The 27,219-nt window shown below is 45.6% G+C and overlaps 1 protein-coding gene across 22 annotated transcripts in view; it reads left to right on the top strand.

The window, feature by feature from the left end:
- Positions 1-12,445: 12,445 nt before the first annotated feature.
- ARVCF (ARVCF delta catenin family member) overlaps positions 12,446-27,219 on the top strand; it is a 595,583-nt gene continuing 580,809 nt past the window's right edge. For 5 of the 22 annotated variants that reach the window (XM_083418189.1, XM_083418188.1, XM_083418221.1 and 2 more), the window contains exon 1: positions 12,509-12,930. The gene's annotated coding sequence lies outside the window, so the exon portion shown is untranslated. Of the gene's footprint in view, positions 12,931-27,219 lie in introns of all 22 variants that reach the window. The other 17 variants (XM_083418192.1, XM_083418191.1, XM_083418217.1 and 14 more) reach the window with 8 other exon arrangements.

Here is a 27,219-nt window from a genome sequence, read left to right as displayed (position 1 = left end):
CACATACTGCTTGAGCCTTCCTTGAAGAATTTTAAGCATAACCTTGCTAGCATGTGAAATGAGTGCAATTGTGCGGTAGTTGGAGCATTCTTTAGCACTGCCCTTCTTTGGGATTGGGATGTAGACTGACCTTCTCCAATCCTCTGGCCACTGCTGAGTTTTCCAAACTTGCTGGCATATTGAGTGTAGCACCTTAACAGCATCATCTTTTAAAATTTTAAATAGTTCAGCTGGAATACCATCACTTCCACTGGCCTTGTTATTTGAAATGCTTTCTAAGGCCCATTTGACTTCACTCTCCAGGATGTCTGGCTCAAGGTCAGTAACCACACTACCTGGTGTGTACGAGACATCCGTATCTTTCTGGTATAATTCCTCTGTGTATTCTTGCCACCTCTTCTTGATGTCTTCTGCTTCTGTTAGGTCCTTACCACTTTTGTCCTTTATTATGGTAATCTTTGAACGAAATGTTCCTTTCATATCTCCAATTTTCTTGAACAGATCTCTGGTTCTTCCCATTCTGTTGTTTTCCTCTATTTCTTTGCATTGCTGATTTAGGAAGGCCTTCTTGTCTCTCCTTGCTATTTTTTGGAATTCTGCATTCAATTTCCTGTATCTTTCTCTATCTCCCTCGCATTTTGCTTGCCTTCTCTCCCCCGCTATGGATCTTCTCTCCCCCTTCATGGATCACTGCCTTGCCGTGGCGAAGGGGCTTGAAGAACTCAGAGAAGCTATGAACTATGCCGAGCAGGGCACCCAAGATGAACAGGTCATAGTGGAGAGTTTTGACCAAACGTGATCCACCTGGAGCAGGAACCGGCAAGCCACTCCAGTATCCCTGCCAAGAAAACTCCATGGACAAAGACAACAGGCATATATATACTATATATACGACGTTTTTGATTTTACATGCACAGAAAACATAGCTGTCAAGTTACAGATTTGAAAATAAGGGACCGGCAGCCTTGAAAATAAGGGACCGGCAGCCAAAATAAGTGACCTGCAGCCTCACCTGTTCCAGGCACTCCAGTCTTCCTGTCCTCCTGCAGTCTGGTCAAGCTCATGCTGGTAGCTTCGAGAACACTGTCCAACCAACTTTGTAACCAGAGGTTCAACTGAATAGAATCTGAATCACATGCACCACAAGGCCTATGCAGCCTCAACTTAAGATGGCTCCCCGGCCTGGCTTTGCACTGCAAAGTTTGCAGCAGCACGTGCAACAAAATGGGGTCCAGCATTCAAAAACCCCCTCAGCTTGCATTAACTAGCCACACACAAGGCATGCAAGCTCCACCCCCCAGTCGTTCTTAGACTTCTTATTGGGTGAGCAACACAGCCAAGCAACACAGTTGGAGCCTCCCTCCTCCCTGGCCGGCAGGGAGGGAGGGAGAGGAGCTGCTTCCTTTGAAATTTAAGGGACATCATTTAAGGGACATCCATCAATAAGGGACAGCAGCGGGACATGGCGCTGGAATAAGGGACTGTCCCTTCAAATAAGGGACACTTGACAGCTATGACAGAAAATAGCATTTTTGAAAAAAATATAATGCAAATATAAGAGGGAAATAAGTCATAAGTTTATTAGAAATAGATAAAAGCAGTACCGGTACTTTTTTCTGGGGGGACTCAGGGGTATGCATACCCCTAAATATTTTGTGAATCTTTGTACTTTTGTCCATTTACTGTATTTATTTTTCCCAATTTGAACTATAAAATGATGATTTTCTTGAGTCAAAATGAGAGTACCCCTCAAGATTTTTTTTTTTTAGAAAAAAAGCTCTTGCCAATCAGAAGGTTGCAGTTCGAATCCCTGCGACAGGGTGAGCTCCCGTTGTTCGGTCCCTGCTCCTGCCAACCTAGCAGTTCGAAAGCACGTCAAAGTGCAAGTAGATAAATAGGTACCGCTCCGGCGGGAAGGTGAACGGCTTTTCCATGCACTGCTCTGGTTCACCAGAAGCAGCTTAGTCATGCTGGCCACATGACCCAGAAGCTCCCTCGGCCAATAAAGCGAGATGAGTGCCACAACCCCAGTCATGTGTGACTGGACTTAACGGTCAGGAGTCCCTTTACCTTTATCTTTACAACAGGATAGGTAGAGTGTTATACAGTGGGTTGAAGACAATGGAATACCGAAGAGAATAAGAGGGAGGAGAAGACACACAACATAATTAGGTGTATATGATTGAATGCACCAAAATTCTGTTACATGCCGGATGCAGCCTTAAGTTGTGTGCATATTTTATTTTTGCTTTTTATATCTTACCTTTCCTCCCAAGGCTCAGGGTGGTGCACAAAGCTCTTCCCTTCTCTATATTATTTGCGTAACAACGTTGTGAAGTAGGTTAGGGCTGAGAGATGGGGACTTACCCAGTGAGCTTCGTGGTTTGCGCTTTGGCATAGTGGGCAGTTTAGGTTTCTCTCTCTCTCTTTTAAACCCAATACATTATAGCTTGGGGGAGGGAGGTGCTATTGTGACTCACTCATGTGAAATTGCATTTCAATAATTTCATGCATGCTATTACCATTCACCAGTTGCGGATGCTGAGACAATGAAAATTAAGGCCTATAAACAATTTTCTGGGGGTAAGCCCCACTGAATACAGTGGGACTTACCTTCTGGGTATTACACACATATTTTTTAAGAATCATAAAGTCGTCGTCTCCCCCCCCCCCCCAAAAAAAAATCTAAATGCTTTACAGATATGAGGCTGGGATTGCTATATTTCAAAAAGTAAAAACCAGGACACCCTGAAAGTTGTTGAGGTTGTTTTTTTCCTGATTGACTTGCCTAAGATCCAGGACAAAGTGCCACCTTTCAGAAATTTCTCCCTGGATGTCAATTCCACCTTTGAAATCCCAATAATGTCTGCGGAAATCTGGAGGCCAGATCTCACAAAGAAAGCAGTGAGTCAAAGGCTAAAGGCCATGGATAGCTCCAAGTGAACAACTTGTTCACATAAGGTTGGGAGCATACTGAGGCCTTTTTTGGCTATATTCACACCACACTCTTAAAGCACCACTTTAAATGCTCATGGCTTACTTCAATGAATTCTGGGAGCTGTAGTTTGTTAAATGTGCTGAGAGTCATTAGGAGACCCTGTTCCTCTTACAGAGCTACAGTTTCCTCATAGGAAGAACTGACAAATCACTCTGAGAATTGTAACTCTCTGAGGGTAATGAGGTGGGGTGTCTCTCTCAGCACCCTTGACAAACCACAGCTTACAAAATTATTTGGGGGCAGCCATGCCTGTTTAAAGTGGTATCATAATGCTTTAAATGGTTTGTGCAAATGTGGTCTAACCCTTCATCTCCCGACTATCTCCTCAGGCTCCACCCACTTGTAGAGGCCATCAAAATCTTAAAGGACCACTTCATTAGCTTAAATGCAGGACTGATGAATGCAGTGGTTCTTCAAGCTCAGTATAAGGCACCCATGAGGGTCTAGGCTCTGGTCCTGGCAGACTGAGAGGTTCTTGTCTGACAGCTTCAGTCACAGTCAGTTCAAAGCCTTGAACTTGATCAGCCTCCTTAGCTGCTGCCTCATATTCTGTGTCTGGTTTGTTTCTGCATTCAGGGATCATGCCACCCGCGTTTCTCTTGTGGAACCATAGCTCCCATTAAACAAAATTATCAAGTCTTTGAAGCTCTCCCAGAGGCATTGAATAGACTAAGTCTTCCATCATATTCCATGGAGAAAGAGGCAAGGCTCATCAGGAAATGCAGGACCACGGAGAGCTCCAAGTGAGCAACTTTCTCCACAAAGGTTTTCAGGCTCCACTCCTGTTTCATAACCTCTCTTTTGATGTGCTTCCTGCCCCACTGGATGCCTTCCATTCTATAGCCTCCCTCCTGGAGTGTTCCCTGTGCCCACGGGATTGGTGATTTGTGGGGGGAAGCATCTTGTTCCTTGGAGGAAGGTGCTTGAGAGAGTCTGGGTTCTGGCTCTACAGGTCCTGGTGGTCTAAGGGTTTCCTCTGGGCAGTGGCGTAGCGTGGGTTGTCAGCACCCGGGGCAAGGCAAGTAATTTGCCCCCCCCCGCTGCACTGTCCCTCCCCCAGATAGTCCCTCGCTCTCTCTCCGCACCGCACCACACGCCTGGCACCCTCCCCTCCACAGTGGGTGGCGGCCCGGCGGCTCGGATCGGATTCGCACAGCCAGCACTGCAGTGAGAGAGAGTGAGTGAGCCAGGTAGGGGCAGAGAGCTGCGAGTGCGAGTGTGCCCCCCCCAGATGTTGCGCCCGGTGCGGCCGGCCCCCCCTGCACCCCCCACGCTATGCCACTGCCTCTGGGAGCTTCTGTCCAACAGTCTTTTATGCGAGGACCTCCCTATCGTGGATTTTTTAAATAAAGGGTTTTGTTTGTTTTTTTGACTTTTGCAAATATTTCCTCTAATTCTGTGGATACCTCCCTCTTGTTCAAGTCAGTGCCATTTTGGGAACAAAATTGGGAACTGCTATAGTGTATCTAAAGTCAGTATTATTATTATTTTTAAAGAAAATAAACTATTCACCAGCTATGGGTCCCCCCTCCTTAATGGGCTGACAGTTTGGCTAGCAAGATTAAATTAGTCTATTAAGCTCATGCAAATATTATGCAGATTGAGTGGGAAAATCCAAACCTGCTGGAGTTCTCCTTTGCATAATACATTCTAATTGTGACTGCAGAACAATTTACCTGCTCTGGATTTTAAGGCTGCTTTGTTACTGTGGTTGGAAGAATTATATTGTTATGATGGCCTCTGTTGTACACATCATGCACCAATTGCAAAACAGTAGCCGGAATAAACACACAGGCAGCATTTCAGTGTGAAATTGGTTTCCAAGGTGCAACAGCTCTGATCAAGTCAAGCTGCAGTATCTGTTAGTGCACACGGAGCTACAATTGATTATTTAATGTATGTGCAGTACTTTGAGGCAGAGAACACTCATCGTTTCTCAGGAATGACTCTGTAACTTACTATATTGAGACCAGCAGATAATTTTGATGTTAAGCAGAAGAGATTACATTGGGAAGCAGTGCCTCAGAAAATGCTTTTGAATGGTTGATTAGAGTATAGCGAAACATGTCATAAGCTATCACTCAAGAGCCCAGCAAAATGAGGTTGTTTACTGCAGGTGGATTTGGATTAAAGGTGGTGTAGAATTGTTCTGAGATGGCTTAAGGTAGTCTCTTGGAATATTCAGATTTGCATTACTGAGGCAGCCTTGGTGATAAATGCCAGTGAGTGGCAGGAGCAATTTGCTTTAAAAAAATAATAATTCATGTTTTGCACCTGTCATCACAATTTTTGTTATGGGGAGGCGACTGCGCCTTTAATCAGAAAAAGAAAATAGGGAAGAATAAGATGGTTTGCAACATAATCTGATTCATGCTTTTACTTGGAAAGTAAGCCTAGTTGTATTCAAGGAGATTACTCTCTGGTAAGAGAATACATAGGAGTGCAACCATCTAACCTGTGCATGTTTACTTGGGACCCTGAAATTTGCAATGTTTCCTGAAAATGTTTATGGCAGGAATCATATGTGGAGAGTGGAATCTTTCCAAAAACAGTCCAATGAGGACTGAGGATGCTTAGCAGCCACAAGATACTGACAGACTGGACTGGAGTATCCTGGAGAAGGCACACCAGGGTGGAACAATGGACTCTGCACTGCAATTTTTTGTTGCAGGTCCTACTTGTAAGGACTGGATTATTGTGCTCCTAGCAGGAATTTAAAATAATATACTGTTTGTAGGATGTGCGCACGCGCACACGCACGCACACACATGCACACACACACAATTGTTATGTTGTGTTGTTATTTGGATTTGTTGGTAGTTTTTTTCTTGCCCAGGGCAACCCAAAGTGATTTACAAACAACCAAATAAACAGACAAAAACCCCCACATAGATACATTAAAACGAAAAGGAAAAAGAAATACATTAAAAACATCCCACTAATAGGCCACTAATAGTTACAACATCAAAGGTCTGGTTTTAGAGGAAAGTTTTTGCCTGGCACATTATGTATACAAGGCCTTCTTTCTAGTGATGTCAGGAGAAAATTCAAGCACTTGCCAAAATTATAATAACACAGGTATCTTCTTAGCATCAATTTGTCCAACTGACACACAATGAACATTATGGGAACTTTTATTACCAAGGTTGAGGGCAAGTGAATGTATTTTTATTGATAACCAAGGGTGTGGGGTGTGTCTATCTCCATGAGTGTGTGCTAATGTATGTGCATTTAGCTATTGAAAATGTATTGGCCAGAAAACACAGTTCACAACAGAGCCATCAAAGTTTTGATCTGGTTCTTCACAAACTTTTAAGCCATTGGAGTTTAGTGCAGGATACAGGGAGATGAGTTTACAGCCCATCTCAGCCATCAAAGTCTTATTTTATCTAGATGACTATGTGGACTCCATTACTTGATTTTAAACATGGTGAGTTGGTCCACCGGGAAAAAGGAGGGGTATGAATGAATGAATGAATGGAATCTTTATTGCTAAAAGCTTTAAGCCATCACAATTGGGAAAGGAGGGGTAGCATTGGTATATAGGTGATAACTCTGCTGGAATGGGATCGTGTCAGGTTTTGTTTTGCTGTTGAAAAAAATGTGCCCGGTGTTTCACTGCAGGAGGTAGGAAGTCCACAGCCCACAAAGAACACAAATGGGTTCCTGAAGCAGTGTTGTTAGCAAAGGCAAAAGCCTTGCTGGCATTTGCAACTTTTAAAAAAACAACTCAGTTTACTGTTGCCGCATGATTTGTGTTAACAGCAAGGATGCACTCATGACCTATAGATGAAAGCTGTAATTTTTTTTTTATAATAATATTTATTAGTTTTCCAACAAATTGAACACAACACTACAAAAAACCAAAAAAGAAAAAACATACAATAATACAATACAATACAAAATAATAATAATTAAAAAAAACACTGCAAAACACTAACATACAACTAACAAACCAAAACAAAACTTATTTAAAACACAGTCCAATTTCAATATCTTATCTTTCTTTCACTAATTTCCACGACCTCCTCACACCTCCCTTTTTGTATTCCACTTCTATTAATTGTTTCAGCAATTCCTTTCCATCTTCCTCTGTTTTCTATCCTATAATTGTCTTAATACACTCTAACCTTATTTTTCCCTTTAATGCTCTAATAATCTATTTATACTTAATTCCGTATAACATTTCTACTAAAGCCATATAGGTTCATTCCAACCTTTTTCTAACATTCATTAATTTTACAGTATTTCTGTAAATAGTCTTTAAACTTTTTCCAGTCTTCTTCTGCCGACTCTTCTCCCTGGTCTCGGATTCTGCCAGTCATTTCCACCAATTCCATGTAGTCCATCAACTTCATCTGCCATTCTTCCCTGGTGGGTAAATCTTGTGTCTTCCAATATTTCGCGATGAGTATTCTTGCTGCTGTTGGAAAGCTGTAATTATTTTTTTTAAGTTACCTTAGCTTGTTGTTGTTTGGTCATTTAGTCGTGTCCGACTCTTCGTGACCCCATGGACCAGAGCACGCCAGGCACTCCTGTCTTCTACCTTAGCTATAATCATCAATCAGTGCCGGATTTATGTATAAGCTAAACAAGCTATAGCTTAGGGTCCCACTCTCTTGGGGCCCCCCAGAAAATTTAAAGGAAAAAACCAACCTGGATATACATTTCCAAAATAGAAGATAAAAAACAAATAGAATAAAACCTACATACAGCAACAGTGTTTTGTGTTTTGTAGGCTCCTATGTGGTAAGTAATGGCCCCTGCCTGCTAGCCCGCTCCCTAAAATATCACTGGTTTGCTCATTAATTGTATTTCAATTCAACAATTACTTTGATAAATACATATTTTGTTATGTGCAAATGGCTTTAGATACCTATTAGGCCCATAAATTACCATATAGCATATATTCAACACAAAAGAACAGTGACAATTTGTTGTTGTCAAAGGACAGCTGGACATATAAAGGGCCCCATAAGAAGGGTGGTGCTGTGGGTTAAACAACAGAGCCTAGGGCTTGCCGATCAGAAGGTCGGCGGTTTGAATCCCCGCAACAGGGTGAGCTCCCGTTGCTCGGTCCCAGCTCCTGCCAACCTAGCAGTTCAAAAGAACATCAAACTGAAAGTAGATAAACAGGTACTGCTCTGGCGGGAAGGTAAACGACATTTCTGTGTGCTGCTCTAGTTTGCCAGAAGTGGCTTAGTCATGCTGGCCACATGACCCGGAAACTATACGCCGGCTCCCTCGGCCAATAAAGCCAGATGAGTCTAATGGTCAGGGGTCCCTATACCTTTGCCTTCCATAGCTTAGGGCCTTATCAAACCTAAATCCGGCCCCGATCATCATCACCATCAACTACATCACAACCATGGACTAGGAAGTGGTGAAATGGGCGTGTGCTGTCTCTGACCAACGATGCCACAGATACTGATAAGCATAAATGATACCCATGCCACCAAACTTCACACTGTACTTGCTAGTGCAGGCATGGAAATCCCTGTAACCTTCCTGGTGGTGCTAGACTACAACTGCCATCATCCCTGGCCATTGGCCATGCTTGCCACGGCTGATGGGAATTGGAGCTCAATAGCATCGGGAGGGTCATATATTTCCCAGTGTTGCACTTCCACAATGGAAACACACATGTGTGATATTCAATAGTGTATTTGGGCAGGGAGGTGATTTTGCAGCTCCCTAAGCATTTAGGTGAGAGACGCGGGTGGTGCTGTGGGTTAAACCACAGAGCCTAGGGCTTGCTGATCAGAAAGTTGGTGGTTCAAATCCCCACGACGGGGTGAGCTCCCATTGCTTGGTCCATGCTCCTGCCAACCTAGCAGTTTGAAAGCATGAAGTGCAAGTAGATAAATAGGTACTGCTCCAGCGGGAAGGTAAACGGTGTTTCCGTGCGCTGCTCTGGTTCGCCAGAAGCGGCTTAGTCATGCTGGCCACATGACCCAGAAGCTGTACGACGGCTCCCTCAACCAGTAAAACAAGATGAGCGCTGCAACCTCAGAGTCGTCCGCAACTGGACCTAATAGTCAGGGGTCCCTTTACCTTTAAACATTTAGGTGAGGACTGTTTGTGCCGTGACAATTGCAGTGATCCCAACAAGTACTGAAAATAACTTCTAGAAAGGGCTACATACATCGGATGGCCAGACAGGCTTGAACAAATTGCACCATCAGCCTCGGTTCCTGAGCCGTACAATAGGAATAACAGTGCCCTCTCTCACACAGTGTTGTTTTCGTGGCTGCCCCTTTTGAAAGCAGAGGGAGGGTGACAGCCTACATTACAAAGCTGTTTGAACCCACGTCCTAGCTGAGCTTCTGATGCCATTCAAGGCATCACATGCCTACTCTGGATTTTTCCCTGGGAAGCCTGCAAATGTCAACAAATGGACTCTAGTACCTGCGAGGGTGAGAAGATTCATTGTCTATTGAAATCAAATGACCCTTTCCGGAGAGGTTTAGTTAGGGGTTATTAGCTCTTCTTCCCATTTACCAGAATGTTGAGCTGTTCCAGTGGAGCTTCTGTAGCTGATGCACAAGCTCAGGATAAAATGTGTCTGGGGAAGCCCATCCTGGGACCTAGAATACGGAGTTGTGGGAAGGAGAGGGAGAATGAGCCACCGACTGACTGAAACAGCTTTGACAGACAATCGGATTACCCAATACAAAGAGAGCAGCAGCCACAAGGGTGTCCGGCAAGACATATCCCACCAATTGGGTGGTGGTCGCTGGATATAAGAGAACCAATCCATGGACACAGCGGTAAAAAAGGGGATGGTGAGTGGGGAGATTGTCTGCGGCTCCCTCTGCTTGAAGCCACAAATGCAAGTGATAATTCTTAAGAAGGAGCCTCATGGTGTTCAGTGGAGTGGAGGTTGTGAGCCTAACTTATACTTACACAGGAGTAAACCCCCGTGGAATTCCATAGGACCAGGGCTGGATTTAGGTTTGATGAGGCCCAGCTGTCCTTTGTCAACAACAAATTGTCGCTGGTTTTTTGTGTTGAATATATGCTCTATGGTAATTTATGGACCTAATAGGTTTCTAAAGCCATTTGCACATGCAGAATGTAAAAAGGTAAAGGTAAAGGACCCCTGACAGATAAGTCAGGTCACAAACGACTCTGGGGTTGCGGTGCTCATCTCGCTTTACTGGCAGAAGGAGCCGACGTTTGTCCACAGTTTTTCTGGGTCATGTGGCCAGCATGACTAAGCCGCTTCTGGCGAAACCAGAGCAGTGTACGGAAACGCCGTTCACCTTCCCGCTGGAGCGGTACCTATTTATCTACTTGCACTTTTGGGTGTGCTTTCGAACTGCTAGGTTAGCAGGAGCAGGGACTGAGCAACGGGAGCTCACCCCGTTGTGGGGATTCAAACTGCCGAGATTCCGACTAGCAAGCCCTAGGCTCAGTGGTTTAGACAATTGTAGATAAATAGGTACTGTTCCGGCGGGAAGGTAAATGGCATTTCCGTGCACTGCTCTGGTTTGCCAGAACTGGCTTAGTCATGCTGGCCACATGACCCGGAAGCTGTACGCTGGCAGACTATTTATCTGCTATAGCACGTTGACTCGTGCTCATTGGGGCTTACTTCCAGGTCAGGGGATTGCAACTGGTTTAAAGCCAAACTAGTTTCAAATTGTACCCGGTTTGAAAACGAAGCCTTTTGAGTGTGGTGTTGCAGTTGTGGAGAGCGTCGCACCAGGGTTCAAATCGCCCCTCCCAGCCACAAAGCTCATTGGGTGACCTTGGGCCAGGCAGTTTCTTAGAATCATAGAATCATAGAATATAGAATCATAGAGTTGGAAGAGACCACAAGGGCCCTCGAGTCCAACCCCCTGCCAAGCAGGAAACACCATCAGAGCACTCCTGACATATGGTTGTCAAGCCTCTGCTTAAAGACCTCCAAAGAAGGAGACTCCATCACACTCCTTGGCAGCAAATTCCACTGTTGAACAGCTCTTACTGTCAGGAAGTTCTTCCTAATGTTTAGGTGGAATCTTCTTTCTTGTAGTTTGGATCCATTGCTCCGTGTCCGCTTCTCTGGAGCAGCAGAAAACAACCTTTCTCCCTCCTCTATGTGACATCCTTTTATATATTTGAACATGGCTATCATATCACCCCTTAACCTCCTCTTCTCCAGGCTAAACATGCCCAGCTCCCTTAGCCGTTCCTCAGAAGGCATCGTTTCCAGGCCTTTGACCATTTTGGTTGCCCTCCTCTGGACACGTTCCAGTTTGTCAGTGTCCTTCTTGAACTGTGGTGCCCAGAACTGGACACAGTACTCCAGGTGAGGTCTGACCAGAGCAGAATACAGTGGCACTATTACTTCCCTTGATCTAGATGCTATACTCCTATTGATGCAGCCCAGAATTGCATTGGCTTTTTTAGCTGCCGCGTCACACTGTTGGCTCATGTCAAGTTTGTGGTCAACCAAGACTCCTAGATCCTTTTCACATGTACTGCTCTCAAGCCAGGTGTCACCCATCTTGTATTTGTGCCTCTCATTTTTTTTGCCCAAGTGCAATACTTTACATTTCTCCCTGTTAAAATTCATCTTCATGTTTTTGCCCAGTTCTCTAATCTGTCAAGGTCGTTTTGAAGTGTGATCCTGTCCTGTAGTAGTGCTGGAATAGAACATAAGGGTCATCTATTCCAACCCGGCCCAGGATCTTAGCCTAACCAACCTCACAGGGTTGTTGTTGTGAGGGTAAAACAAACAGGGGGGCGGGAGGAAAACCATGGACACCACCTCCAGCTCCTTCCTTGGAGGAAAGCCGGAATATCAATGAATTATTATTATTGTTGTTGTTGTGGTGGTACCTCAGGTTAAGTACTTAATTCGTTCCGGAGGTCTGTTCTTAACCTGAAACTGATCTTAACCTGAAGCACCACTTTAGCTAATGGGGCCTCCTGCTGCCACTGTGCCGCTGCCACACAATTTCTGTTCTCATCCTGAAGCAAAGTTCTTAACCTGAGGTACTATTTCTGGGTTAGCGGAGTCTGTAACCTGGAGCGTCTGTAACCTGAAGCGTATGTAACCCGAGGTACCACTGTACAACCTTTTTATTGTGGGGAGGGGATCTTTTGTGTTTTTTTGTGGCGGGTGGGGGAGGGGGGAGAAAAAAGTCGGGAGGACGAAAAAGTAGGATTGGGTGCATCCCCGATCCTAAGTACGTGGCCTTGCAAGTAAGCCCCCCGCCCCGGCCACCTTCGCCCTAAAATGTGCAGGGAATGGCAGCTCAGGATTTTGGAAAATAATAATAATAATAATAATCATCATCATCATCATCATCATCATAATCCAAACCTCCCCCCTTAATCTATTGAAGATCTGTGCATGCTGGCCTATTAAAATTATATTTGGAGGGCTAGAGAAGAGATCCAGACTTTCCCTCCCTCTCCGCGCTGCTCGTGGGGTCGTCGGCGTGTTCCCATTTTGCTCCCTCTGCGGGCAGCGAGGCAGCTGTGTGTGACTCTCTCTCCGATGCGCCCAGGCTGCTGGGCGAGACGAGGAAAGCTTTGCAGGGCCGGGAGAGGGCAGCTGGGAACCGGAGGCAATTCGGCTCGTCCCTGATGCACCTCCTGCGCGTGTTGTCTGTCTGTCTGTCTTCTTCCTCCTCCTCCTTTAGAGCCAGGCGAGAGAAATCTGCAAGGGGAGGAGGCACCTTTGCGGGCGCACTTGGCAGCTCCGGCAAGAGCGAGGGCGCAAAGCAGGAGAGCGAGATGCCGTGTGCGCACGTGTGAAGCTTTGACCTTCTTGCTCTGCTGATCAATTGCTGAGTATTTGATTTGAAGGCGGCTCCTCCCCCTTCCTTCCTCCCAGCCCGCCTCCTCTGCGATCGTGTGAAGCGAGGAGGACTCTCTCCCATGACTATGATCATCCTCAAGCTGAAGGCGGAGACGCAGCAGAAGGCGGCGAGATGGTGAGCTGATCTGGGTCACTGGGGTGCTGATGGAGGGAGACCACGAGCATGCATCTTTTTTTTTGGGTGGAGGGGGGTGTATCTGATCTCGTGCAAAGAGAGCGCGCACCTTAACCCCCCCCTCCTTTCCACGCTAACCTTTGTTTTGCCCACAAAGGTTGCGCTTTCGTAGGCGCCTTCCCCTCCCCCATGTGGAAGGGTGGTTGGTTTTTTTGGAGTGGGGCGGGGGGGGAAGAGAAGCTAATCATATTAGGGATAATCGCCCACGTTTCGTGTGCTCGCTCATTGTTTCGGAGCGGTGGGGGAGCAGCGCGTGTGCTGGATTGCTATGGGAATGGGTTAAAGGAAGAAAAGGGGGGAAAAACCGCGTATGCAAAAAAGGCTAAACAAACCGGCATTGTGCCGTGTGGGAACGCTGCATTGCAAAAGGAAGCCTTTGCTCTTGTCAGGGTAGGAAATCGGCGCCTCCACCTCCCCCTTCTGCGTGGTTTGCATTGTGAACAGTCCACATCCAGGGCTTAAACCACGCTGCCCTTTCCCTCCCCAATAGGTAGATGATTGTGCACCCTATGTCCACCCTCCTAAAAAAACTAGCTTGCCCCTTAAACTTTCCTCTGTTGCCTGAAGAATTCTTTCCTGGGGCTGCAAAGAACTTGAGAGAAATTCTGTTTCTTCTTCCTCCTCCTCCTTCCTTTTCAAAATCAGTGCCACCATGGTGATGAAATTGGATAAATAGACTTGGCTGTCTGCAATGTGCTAATTCTCTGGGGAGAAAGCTGCAGCCCTGGGCAGGCTTCCCTGGGAGGAAGCCCCACCGAGCACAGTGGGGTTTACTTCTGAGTAAGCATGCCTGCAGGAGTGCACGGTTGCACATTCCTTTTAGCTGCTTAGGGTAGCATCGCAGTGGGTGCCACCCCCCCCTTTCCCCTTCACACTGCAGAGCCTCTCATAGTCTCTCCCCCCCTTGCCCCTCCCCCTGCTTTTGAGATGTTTCCAGGCGCCACTTATATATGTCAAAGCAGCGACTTGCTTGCAGATAAATATGTATTTTCTTCCGGGGAGAGAGGATAAGGTTTATTTCTGTGCCGTTTTAAAGAGAGAGAGTTCTAGTCCCAAGTGACAGAATATTGACATCTGCTGATTGTATCTTAGCCAAGATGACATGCTGCAGTCTTGGCTTTAAGCGGGTTGCCAAGTTTGAGTTTCCAGAGAGATTGGAATGGATACTCCTAAACTTACAAAATTGTAGGAACGGCGAAGCTGAGCGTTTGCTTTCCCACACAACCCTCAAGGGCACACAAATCAAGGGGGGAAGCAGTGTTGCTGTACGGCGCTCTGTGTGTGTGTGTGTGTGTGTGTGTGTGTAAAAAGTATATCTAAAACAGCATATGGCAGGGTAGCAGGTACTTGCAAACTAGGAAGATTGGTTCCTTCCTAGAAGAAAGCAGGTCTGTGCTGTGAGCCAGGGCATTGCTGGGTGTTTGCCCTCCAGTCGCCGTTTCCGTAAATGTATGAAATGTTTATATGATGTACTTCATTAGGCAAATTGTTTGCTTGTTTTTCCTCGAACAAACCGGCTAAGTAAGGCTTAGGAATGCAAGAGAGTTCATGTTCTTTCAAGCATCCTGGCTTGGAAGATATTGGTGATTCCCCACCCCTCCTTTTGTTCTTTTCTTTCATTAAATGATTTTTTCATATGAAAAACACACACACACATAATCAACAGCATGGAAACCAAACCAACATAAATATACCAGCTGCTGTTTTTTGTTTAAAAAAACTGTTTCCTATGTAATATATTTGGTTGGACAATTACTTGAGGCTAGTTACTAGGGATGGGTGAATCTGTCAGTTTCAGTTTCTCAGTTTTTGCCTCTTCAATTCAGTTCTCCATATTTCCATATAAGTTAGTGATTTCTTTTCTTTTTTTTAAATAAAGGGAAAGTCCTTATGAAAATTCATCCGCAGTTTGGTGCAAATTTCTCCTAATGCACACTTTTCTTTTTTGCAAAGCAATTTCCTCATATGTAATGCATCTGTGCATGTTTCACAAAAGCATGCACTTTTATGCACACTAATGCACATTTTTGTGCCCATCACTTGGCCTTGCGAAACTGGCAGAAGTGTGGGTTTCTCAAAGGACTGCTTTGTTTCTGTTTGCTAATTTTTTGGCAAGTGCGAATTAGGTGTGTTTGCCTTTAAATGCAAATTTAATCCTATTTCTCCCCCCCCCTCCCTAATCTGAGTTCAAGGAAACATTCCAGCCAGGCAAAAGCAGTCAAGTGTAATGGAGCAGAGCTTGGGAGGGGAGATGTGGCCTGGGGAAAGTCCCAAGGGTTACAGTGAGAGGCCTGGAATACTGCATTTGGCCCACAGGGAGGTGTGATTTCCCAGCATGCCTCACTACTCAGGCCAGCGCCCCTGTTCAGTGTCTTGAATTTAAGAATGGGCTGCCATATTGCACAGTCGGTCCCCAAGCCAGAGGTTCACCGCCACTTGGTTCATGGAATCGGTTGACTGCTGAAGGTTACCTTGATAATGCAGGGGTTCCAAAATTGTGGTGGTCACCGGCATGCCCGTATTAAATATCCATAATTGGTATCTTAATTGCATGTGTATTGCTTCTTCTGTTTCTGATGCATCACAATCTGGAACCTACAGAGTTGTAGTTTGCGATATACAATAAAATAAAAGAAATAAAAACCGTGCAGCCTCTAGCACAGTGCATTACAACTGCTACAACAGGCAGTAAAAAATTTAAGTGGTTTGCCCAAGACCATCAGCAATTTTCAAGTGGTTCATAGGGAGGGAAAGCTTAGGCTGTCTTTGCTTCGTGTATCATTTTGGAAGGTGTCAATTATAGTAGTACCTCTGGTTAAGTACTTAATTCGTTCCGGAGGTCCATTCTTAATCTGAAACCGTTCTTAACCTGAGGAACCACTTTAGCTAATGGGGCCTCCCGCTGCCGCCGCGCTGCCAGCGTGCAATTTCTGTTCTCATCCTGGGGCAAAGTACTATTTCCGGGTTAGAGGAGTCTGTAACCTGAAGTGTTTGTAACCTGAGGTACCAGGTTACAAATATGAACTGAATCATTGAAATGTGATCTGAGTCAGATTCCTTCTCCCAACCCTACTTGTTAGCACCAATACAAGACCCACCTGTTCCATGTTTTCAATAATAGCCTTGTCAAGTTGCCTGATTTCCCTCACCTGTGCATTCTTAGTTAGCTTTACTATATGGGCTATCTCCCAGTCTGTTATTAGTCAATTAAAAATACATATACACAAGTTGCTACATAGGCAGTTGCCAGCAAGTATATTACCAGTTTCATATCTACTGGTAAGGCGGACATAGCCTTACATATGCAAACAGTGGGACCAATGGATCTATCAGCAAATCATATCCTGTTGTTAGTTTTATCTCATTTTCCAAAATACTTCTATTTTGGGCCAGCACCAGAAAATAGGAAGCACAGCCGCATTTACTGGATACTGGTGAATTTATTATCAGTGTGTTCCTTTATCAAACAAAAAATTGGGTTTCTCTCCCAGTAGTTATTGGTAATATCAATAACTAGTTCTGTTATTGGGCTGAAAGTGCTGGCTGCTGTTGGCTTCCATTTGGTCGTTTGGGATTCCCCTGCAGAGAGTTCTAAAAATGCATTTGGCTCTTTGTTGGAAGGACTGGCATAAGGTTAGCAAAATGCGGTGCTGCTGTCTCTATGTGAGTGCACACACACAGGATAGCTTTGTATCAGCACCAGATTCTTCCCTTTTGCATGTTGGTGAGCGCTACATATTCTGTCATAACTCTACTTAAAAAAAACAATAATACACCTCTTGACGTTTATCTAGGCCATCATGTGTATGCAGACATACCACAGTTATGGGAATCGGAGCTGGTGCATCTTATTTTCTTCAGTGCAATTTGCAAGAGCATTGCAGATGCCTCTGGAGGGTATATATAACTTCGGAAATGAGGGGGAAAAAATCTATCAGGAAACTCGTTAGAGCTGTTGTAACATCGGATCTATAATATGCTGCTCTTAATATTTTATTGTGTGGGTATAAATCATTGACATGGATGCTGTAAAGAAATCCCTTTTATAGCTATGGAGGAAAAAAAACACTGGGGTTTGTTTCTCCCTTTTGAACTGAAGTGTAGTGTGACAACACTTAGGCCATTGGTTATTGTAATCTCTTTGGCAATCAGTTACTGCTCCTCCTCTCTGTCTAGTTTTCTAGATTCCCCCAGGTTGTTCCTTTCTGAGGTCCCTCCCACCAGCCATTTCTTTCTGTTTCCTCTTAGCCTTTACTGAGCTCCCTAATCTGGCTTGCTGCCTTGGCTGTTGTGCAGGATGCTGTTCCATTCACTAGTGTTGAAGTCGGATTCAGCTTCTACACATGGAATGAGGAGGGGCGCCATCTTGGTTCTTTGCCTTAGGCACCAACATGTCTTGGGATAGCCCTGCATGAGCCCCAAATCCAGCAGCTGCTGCTGATCATTGGGACAGTTGGGGCAGTAGGCAGGGAGCCCAAAGAGCAGGTGGTGCTACACGGCCAGGTAAAAAGGTAAAGGGTAAAGGGACCCCTGACCATTAGGTCCAGTCGTGGCCGACTCTGGGGTTGCGGCGCTCATCTCGCTTTATTGGCCGAGGGATCCGGCATACAGCTTCCGGGTCATGTGGCCAGCATGACTAAGCCGCTTCTGGCAAACCAGAGCAGCGCACAAAAACGCCATTTACCTTCCCGTCAGAGTGGTACCTATTTATCTACTTTGACGTGCTTTCGAACTGCTAGGTTGGCAGGAGTAGGGACCGAACAATGGGAGCTCACCCTATCACGGGGATTTGAACCGCCGACCTTCTGATCGGTAAGTCCTAGGCTCTGTGGTTTAACCCACAGCACCACCCGCGTCCCTCACAGCGCCACCCACGTTCCTACACAGCCAGGTAGAGCCACCTAATTCTGACCTTCTCCCCATCTTCCTCTCTTCTGAGTCCTACAAGGGCAACACTAAGGCTAAGGAGAGGAAACTGATAGCCAGGACCAACTCCCTGGGATGGTTATAAGTAAGACGTCAGGAAGGTGGGGGCTGCTTGAGGACAGACTGAGGTTGGTGGGCAGTGTCTGATTTGCCTTAATGTACCAGCTTCCACTAGGGACGCGGGTGGCGCTGTGGGTAAAAGCCTCAGTGCCTAGGGCTTGCCGATCGAAAGGTCGGCGGTTCGAATCCCCGCGGCGGGGTGCGCTCCCATTGTTCGGTCCCAGCGCCTGCCAACCAAGCAGTTCGAAAGCACTCCTGGGTGCAAGTAGATAAACAGGGACCGCTTACCAGCCGGAAGGTAAACGGCGTTCCGTGTGCGGCTCTGGCTCGCCAGATGCAGCTTGTCACGCTGGCCACGTGACCCGGAAGTGTCTTCGGACAGCGCTGGCCCTTGGCCTCTTTGAGTGAGATGGGCGCAAAACCCTAGAGTCTGTCAAGACTGGCCCGTATGGGCAGGGGTACCTTTACCTTTACCTTTACCAGCTTCCACTACTCAGATGTCTGGGCTGTGTTTGGTTTGTGTATTGTTTCAGAAAGTGACAATGGCTTAAGTTGACTGAATGTGAACCGAATCACTGAAAAGTTATCCAAATCAACTTTCTTCCCTGACTCCACTTAACACAAATACATGACCCACCTGCTCCAGGTTTTCAATAAATGCATCCTCAAGTTGCCTGCTTTATCTCACCTGTGCATTATTAGTTAGTTTTACTATATGGGCTGTCTTCTAGGCTATCGTTATCTGGTGTCCTGGTGTGGAAGTGACCATTCCCATCCCCCAAAATTGCATATAACATGTCACATGGAGTGTAGGGTTTTATAAGAACCCAATAAGAGCTCTGCTTGATCATCATAATCATCATCAGTTTATTTGTATATAGTTGTGCCTTGGTTTTCGAACAGCTTAGTTCTCAAACGTTTTGGCTCCCAAACACCGTAAACCTGGAAGTGAGTGTTCTGGTTTGCGAACTATTTTTGGAAGCCAAATGTCTGACAGAACTTCTGTGGCTTCTGATTGGCTGCAGGAGCTTCTTGCAGTCAATCAGAAGCCGTGCTTTGGTTTCCGAACGTTTCGGAAGTGGAATGGACTTCCGGAACGGATTCTGTTCGGCTTCCAAGGTATGACTGTGCTACCTTTCCAAGAAAAAGAATTCCGCTCAAAGCGGCTTAGAACAACTACAGAAAAAAAGGAGAACACCTCAAAACCTGCCATTGCAAGGGCGATTTTGTAACAACGTAATGAGCCACCAACATAATATCAAATACAGCAATGAAAGAAAAAACAACCTTTCGGTGCCATAAATATAACAATGCTACATTATAGCATCACACCTCCTGGCAACAAGAGAAATAGCAAGGGAGCTGTATAGTTTCACCTTGGCCCCAGGAACACCTGCCATGTAATGTTTGCTGACAGTTCTTCTCCTGCAGCAACTTGCTGGGCTTCCAAAGGCAGCGGGTGGGATCAGCCCCACGTCCCTTCTAGTCGAGCACCCTGTTTTCACAGTGGCCAACTGGAAACATATTGGAATCTTGCAAGCAGGACCTGAATACAGTGGTACCTCGGATTAAGTACTTAATTCGTTCCGGAGGTCTGTTCTTAACCTGAAACTGTTCTTAACCTGAAGCACCACTTTAGCTAATGGGGCCTCCTGCTGCCGCGGTGCCGCTGGAGCATGATTTCTGTTCTCATCCTGAAGCCAAGTTCTTAACCTGAAGCACTATTTCTGGGTTAGTGGAGTCTGTAACCTGAAGCGCATGTAACCTGAAGCGTATGTAACCTATCACTGTATAACATCACTCTCCCCATTTGCAACGGGTATTCAGAGACTTCTTTGCCCCTAGGATTCAACAAAGCACTATCTTTTGCCTAATTTCTCTCTCACCTGCACTGTCAATTCTATTTCACCTATGCTTGACACCAACTGCTGAGAGTTATCAGTACCTGAAAAAAAAATATAAACTTGCAAGTTTGCATTATTTACATTGCGCCCTGCTTTTCTTTCAAAACAGGAATTCAAAGTGGACCAAAGGATGGATAGATTAGTATCCATAGCAATTTCACAGACGCAGATGTCTGTTGAGCCTCATTAGCACATTAATCTGTGACTTTAAAAGCCAGTATGAAAAAATTGTTAGAATATGTATTTAAATATCTCGCTGTACATATTTCTAAAACATGTTATTCCTAAAATAATCTTTGTCGATGCATTGGGCTACAACGGCTTTTTTCTTTCCATGAGCCAAGGGCTGTGTCATGCAGAATCGGAAAGATAATTACATTCCAATTGTGAACTGGTCCAGGAGATGCGAATTAGATTAAAAAGTCTGCTTAAAAATGCAGACTTAACAAAAATCTTCTTCTGTCCTTCAGTGGAGGACTAATTTATTCTTCTTTGCAAATTTAACCCTAGAGAGAAGGAAGCGATGCAAAGCCTGAACTTCGAGTAAAAATCAAAAGCCTCCGTTAGCTATGATTTTCAGTGAGCGTGGAGGTTTGTGGTTCTAGGCCTTGCATTTCTCTGATGAAAACTCTCATTTCTCTGATGAAAACTCTGAACTGGGAGAATCAGTTTAGGCTGCAAGTGCCAGTAAAGTCTCCAGCGGTGGATCTAGACTTCTTCTTTCTATGAAGATGAATGCCTTGTTCAAGTCTGCCTTCTACAAGGTGTGACCAGAAAGTTCGGTGAATGGTCACAGAAATCGGACAGTGAGAAATATTTGAACATACATACCTTATAGGCCTTCAATTAGACCCCCTCTGATACAATGCACCATTGACAATGTTTGTAGAACTGTTGGAAGCTTCTGGAGCAGTCCTCTTTTTGTACTGCTTTCAGTTCCCTCATCACAGCAGCTTGGACGTGTGAAATGTTGGGAAATCTCTGCCCTTTTAGTGCAGATTTCAATTTTGGGGAAAAAAGAAATCCAGTGGGGTCAGATCGGGAGAATATGGAGGGTGGAACAACTCAGTAACCTCAGTAACGATTTCACGTGGAATATCCAATTCTTCCGCCATCATTCAGATGGACAAATGACAATCCCGCAGCAATAACTTGCAAGTGGAGGGAGAAAGGTTGTTTCCTGCTGCTCCAGAGAAGTGGACACGGAGCAATGGATCCAAACTACAAGAAAGAAGATTCCACCTAAACATTAGGAAGAACTTCCTGACAGTAAGAGCTGTTCGACAGTGGAATTTGCTGCCAAGGAGTGTGGTGGAGTCTCCTTCTTTGGAGGTTTTTAAGCAGAGGCTTGACAACCATATGTCAGGAGTGCTCTGATGGTGTTTCCTGCTTGGCAGGGGGTTGGACTCGATGGCCCTTGTGGTCTATTCCAACTCTTCTATGATTCTATGATTCTATGATATTTCGCTATCCTGCCTCCAAACAACTGCCAGAGTTCCATTTGTAACTGTTGCAGCTTATGGCTTGTCAATGGACTTATCTCCCTGACTTTTCCCCCACTAATCCTTTTAAATAGAAAAGCTGTGTAAATGAAATCTGGCTTTCTCAATACTCCAGCAAAAAACTGTTTGTGTGCGGGGTGATTAGGGAGGCAGATGTTGTCCACACTTTAGTCTCTGAGCATTGAAAAAAAAAAGTTTTGTTTAAAAGAAGTGAGCATCTGTTAAGCTATTTTAAGCATGAGGTTAATAGGGGGAAAAACTGATGCGGAGCGGTTGAGATCGAGCTTGTAGTTCAAAGCGCGCGCACACACTTCTGATCAAATCCATTGTGAGTCTCCTAATTGGTAGGAGGCTCAGCTAGCCTTTCGGTTGTGGAAAGATCTCCCATGTTATATTCAGTTTTTCCACAGCAGCGAATTAGGAGAGAATGAATGCCTTTTTTGAGAAAGGGGGAGAGGGGAAAAAAGACCAGTATGAAGGATAATCCTTTGCCAAAAAGCAGCCTCGGGTTTAGTTTGGCAAAAGGGTAGTAAGGTCCTGGTGATTAGTTTTGAAACCTTTTGATGAGGTTTAGAGGGAGTACAAAAACACGTTCTTTCTCTCTCTGTGCTCTCTTCACTATAAGGACACAATGAAAGCAGTTCTTTGTATGGCAAAGGGATGTGTGTGTGTGTGTGTGGAAAATGAAATATACATTCTCTTATCGCTGCAATAATACTGCTGTAATTTCATTTGTTTCGCTGTTGAACAAGTGAGCTAAACCCAGTGCCCCCCTGGCAAATCGCTGAATTATTTGTTTTAACACTTTGTTCGTCAGCTCTTATGGCAGTATAATTTTGGTCACACATGACTTGAGAGCATATCATTGTCACGCCTCCATTGCATTTTACTCATTATAGTTAAGCAAAACCTGTTTTCATCCAGGTTATGCAGTGATAATAGGCCTGGCTCCCCCCGCCCATTGCCATTTCCTCCTCCCCCCCCCAGCCTTTCCATTTTATTTTGCTGTTTTGATCGCTGAGGTTGGGTCCACGGAATTAATCTCATCCTAGACAGCACTAAAACAGCTCGTCTAGATTATAATTAGATTATCGTTATGGCGGGTGGACTTAAAACGCAGCGTGATTAAACAGCGGTGTCTGCTGCCACCGGATAAACGGTAGCTTGTCACGCAGGTGAGCATGTTCAGTTAGGGATGTTTTGAAAAGGCTCTTTGAGCATTCAGACTGATGGAACACTGGGTTGGAAGGGCTGGGAGAGTTGAGGAGGGGATTCTGTTTATCCTAGGCCAGTGGTGGCCAAACTTGGCCCTCCAGCTGTTTTGGGACTACAATTCCCATCATACCTGACCACTGGTCCTGTTAGGTAGGTGTTATGTACTGAAGTTCTCACCCTGGGCCAGCAGGGGGATACTGTAGATAGTTTTCACTCAGGTCCATGTCAGTTATTTTAGGCGGGAAACCCTGGGTTGTTGTTGCTACCATGTTGACAGCTGGCTCCTATAAAAGCAGGCCGGCTGAGCTGTTTGCTGTTCAGTTCTGTTTCAGCTTACAAAATAAAGAGCTGCTTTGGAGAAATCGCTATGTCGTATGCCATGTGTACCCACTATTCAACAGTAAGGATGATGGGATTTGTAGTCCAAAAACAGCTAGAGGGCCACGTTTGGCCACCACTGCCCTAGGCTGTTTGGAGTCTACTAAGTTGACCTAAGGATGGTCAGTTCTGTCAATTTCAAGTTCTCTCTTTTCCTAGTCTTATGTTCAGTTCAGTCTTATAGACAATGTCCACCTATATCATAATAAGATCTGAAAATAAAGATGCAAAAATTAAAATCAACAACTCCCCCTAAGCAATTCCAACATCCTAAGCACACCAGAAGCCTTGCAGGTGAACCAAGCCGCTATATGAAGCAATGCTATAAAGTTCCATGAAGTCATCAAGGCCATACTGATGAATCTTGAATTTGGTTGCTTTTCCACACAGGGGTGCATGTTACTTTACGAAAGGTTGGGGGACCTGCAGCCCTCCAGATGCGCTGGACTACACTTCCCACCATCTCATAACTGCCAAGTGTCCTGGGGAAAATGGAACATCTCATTTCTCTGTGCACGGTCATGGTGGCCATCTTGGGTGCCATGTGACACCTCACCCTAGGTCATGTGACTTGACTGGGAGCGTGTCCTGGGTTTTGAAATGAAAAGGTTGGACGGTATGCCATCCTTTACCGTCGGCTGTGCTATCTGGGCTCAAAGTCCAGTTGTTGGCCACACTCGCTCTGACAACATCTGGAGAGCCGTAGGCTGTTACAGCTGTGCTGTCCCATCAGCTGAGGACCAGAAGTCCGGATTCGCACTCTCAGCAGCTAGTTGCCCATCCTACTGCTATGTATTGAGCCCGAAATTTTAGGCCTTGAAGGCGAAAGTGGGCTGACTCTACCCATCCTTGATATATTGTCATTGAATAGATTTGTTCTGTGCCACATTCTGCCGGTATGTCAGTAATATGCACACAGAGAGGTGTTAAAATAATTTTACTGTAGATAAGGGTCATAAATTTAAAAGCTTTCCGCTGTGTTTCAGTTGTAAGTCTTTCCCTCTGGCTGGATGAGTACAATATCTGACTTTATTTTCTCAGTGTAATGTCAAGTGGAGTATTGAAGATGAATCTTGCCTGAAACTGGCAGCGTTCTGCTTCCTGTCCTGTCATCATGGCATAACTTCATTTTTTAGAAAAAACTCCTCTTCTACTTTAATACAGTGCGACAACACAAGAAGTGAGTTATTGACAGCGGCTGAGGTTGAGACTATTATAACCATAATCAATAACATGCCTGCCGGAATAATAACCACTACCAGGAATGCATTTTTTTTGGTGGTATTGATCTCAAAATTATGTCTCCTCTTCTCTCCCCCCCCCCAAAAAAAAAGATTGCTTTGTTACTTTTGATTTATACGGCGAAATGTTTTACTTTGGACAGATAGCAGCGTCTCTTAAATATTAAGGAAGGATGATGGCATCTCAAGGTGTAGCAGAGCTGCATTGAAAGCTGCCTTATAGAGAGTCAGACTGTTGGTCCACCTAGTATTGTCTACTGATTGGCAGCTGCTTTCCAGGATTTCAGTATCTTCCAGCCCTGCCTGGAGCTGCTGGGGATAGATAGAACTTGGGACCTGAAGCAGGCAGTTGTTGTTGTTTAGTTGTTTAGTCGTGTCCGACTCTTCATGACCCCATGGACCAGAGCACGCCAGGCACTCCTGTCTTCCACTGCCTCCCGCAGTTTGGTCAAACTCATGTTAATAGCTTCGAGAAATAAAGTAAGAGAAGGCTCAGCTGGTTTTGCAGCAGCCAGAGATACCAGTCCTTGGAGAAGGTGTTATCAGATGGTTAAAGGTAAAGGGACCCCTGACCATTAAGTCCAGTTGCAGATGACTCTGGGGTTGTGGCACTCATCTCGCTTTACTGGCTGAGGGAGCCGGAGTTTGTCCACAGCTTCCGGTTCATGTGGCACGGAAATGCCATTTCCCTTCCTGTTGGAGCAGTACCTATTTATCTACTTGGACTTTGACGTGCTTTCGAACTGCTAGGTTGGCAGGAGCAGGGACCAAGCGACGAGAGCTCGCCCTGTCATGGGGATTCGAACCGCCAACCGTCTGATCAGCAAGCCCTAGGCTCTGTGGTTTAGACCACAGCGCCACCCGTGTCTCTATCAGCTGATTGTTGTTGTTGTTGTTTAGTTGTTTAGTCGTGTCCGACTCTTTGTGACCCCATGGACCAGAGAACGCCAGGCACTCCTGTTCTCCACTGCCTCCCGCAGTTTGGTCAAACTCATGCTGGTAGCTTCGAGAACACCATCCAACCATCTCGTTCTCTGTCGTCCCTTCTCCTTGTGCCCTCCATCTTTCCCAACTCCAGGGAGTCTTCTCTTCTCATGAGGTGGCCAAAGTATTGGAGCCTCAGCTTCAGGATCTGTCCTTCCAGTGAGCACTCAGGGCTGATTTCCTTCAGAATGGAGAGATTTGATCTTCTTGCAGTCCATGGGACTCTCAAGAGTCTCCTCCAGCACCATAATTCAAAAGCATCCATTCTTCGGCAATCAGCCTTCTTTATGGTCCAGCTCTCACTTCCATACTTCACTACTGGGAAAACCATGGCTTTAACTATACAGACATTTATTGGCAAGGTGATGTCTCTGCTTTTTAAGATGCTGTCTAGGTTTGTCATTGCTTTTCTCCCAAGAAGCAGGTGTCTTTTAATTTCGTGACTGCTGTCATCATCTGCAGTGATCATGGTGCCCAAGAAAGTAAAATCTCTCACTGCCTCCATTTCTTCCCCTTCTATTTGCCAGGAGGTGATGGGACCAGTGGCCATGGTCTTGGCTTTTTTGATGTTGAGCTTCACGTCATATTTTGCGCCCTCCTCTTTCACCTTCATTAAAAGTTTCTTTAATTCCTCCTCACTATTGATGCCTTTTGTAAATCTAAATAAACTGAACACCCAGATCAAGAGAGGCATGGCGGTGGGAAGAGTCAGGGCGTTAAAATAAAATCTGAGTTCCAAATTCTACTGTGCGTAGCCAGTGTATAATTTTAAGATTTTGTACAGTTCTGGCTGCCTCACCTTGAAAAGGACATTGCAGAGTTGGAGAAGGTCAAGAAAAGGGCAACCGGAATTATCAAGGGGGTGGAGCAACTGCCCTATGAAGAAAGGTTGTAGTGTTTTGGACTTTTCAGCTTAGAAAAGCAGTCAGAGGTGCCAAGGTAGTTTAGAAAATTCTGCATGGCATGGAGAGAGTGGAGAGAAAATAAGCTTTTCTCCCTCTCTCATTGAAGTGTAGGTGGGTTCCCACGAGGCAAGACACAGCGATAACAGCAAGAACCTTTATTGAACTGACAGAACCGGACAACAGGGCTTAAAGCAACTGCTTATATACATTTCTGAAGGCCTAGGCCACTCCCACGCCCAACGTGATTGGCTGTCTAAACTCCCAAGCTGCGAATCATGACTCAGAGTTAAAGGGCCAGTGGCAGAGGCCCAAATCCTGAAATGTTCTGTGATTGGATATCATGTATTGAATGAATCAGAACACAGGGGCTCAGAATCCTTAGTCCAGACCATGGGTAGGCAAACTAAGGCCCGGGGAGCTGGATGCGGCCCAAACACCTTCTCAATCCAGCCCGCGGACGGTCCGGGAGTCAGCATGTTTTTACATGAATAGGATGTGTGCTTTTATTTAAAACATATCTCTGGGTTATTTGTGGGGCGTAGGAATTCCTTCATTATTTTTTCTTTCAAAATATAGTCTGGCCCACCACATGGTCTGAGGGACAGTGGACCGGCCCACGGCTGAAAAAGGTTGCTGTCACCGTGTCAGGGACCTGCCATCGGAGCGGGAGGCAGAGAGGAGGCTCCCGGACGATGGTGGAGAGGGTCCTAGTAGGAGGAGGGATAGCCCATCCGCTGGGGAAGGTAATCAGCGTAACACCAGTGGAGAAGGGGAGGAGATGGAGGAATCGGAGAGGTGGCTCCAGGACTCTTCGCAGGAGACCAGCGGAGAGGGTACGAGTGCCCCGTTGCCCACACCCACCTTGCGCAGAAAACTTTCGCGCAGGCAACGGGGGAGGAGACTGGGCGTCAAACAGCTTCTATGCTGGAAGCGGTTTAAGAAACGCCCACTGACGGATTCTGCCAGCGACTGAGGCAGCCACGGAACTTGAGGCTGTCCTGATAGAAAGGGTTCAACCATGCAACCTAGCCAGGAGTAAAGGCAACTTACGCACCAGCAACCCCTAGAACCATTACACACCGGTCCAGACTCAAGCATACGCAAACCCAGACCA

This window comes from Podarcis tiliguerta (assembly GCF_965153285.1).
Source record: "Podarcis tiliguerta genome assembly, chromosome: 16".
Classification (NCBI taxonomy): domain Eukaryota; kingdom Metazoa; phylum Chordata; class Lepidosauria; order Squamata; family Lacertidae; genus Podarcis; species Podarcis tiliguerta.
Note: the sequence above shows the minus strand (reverse complement) of the source record. Positions and strands in the feature narration are given on the sequence as shown.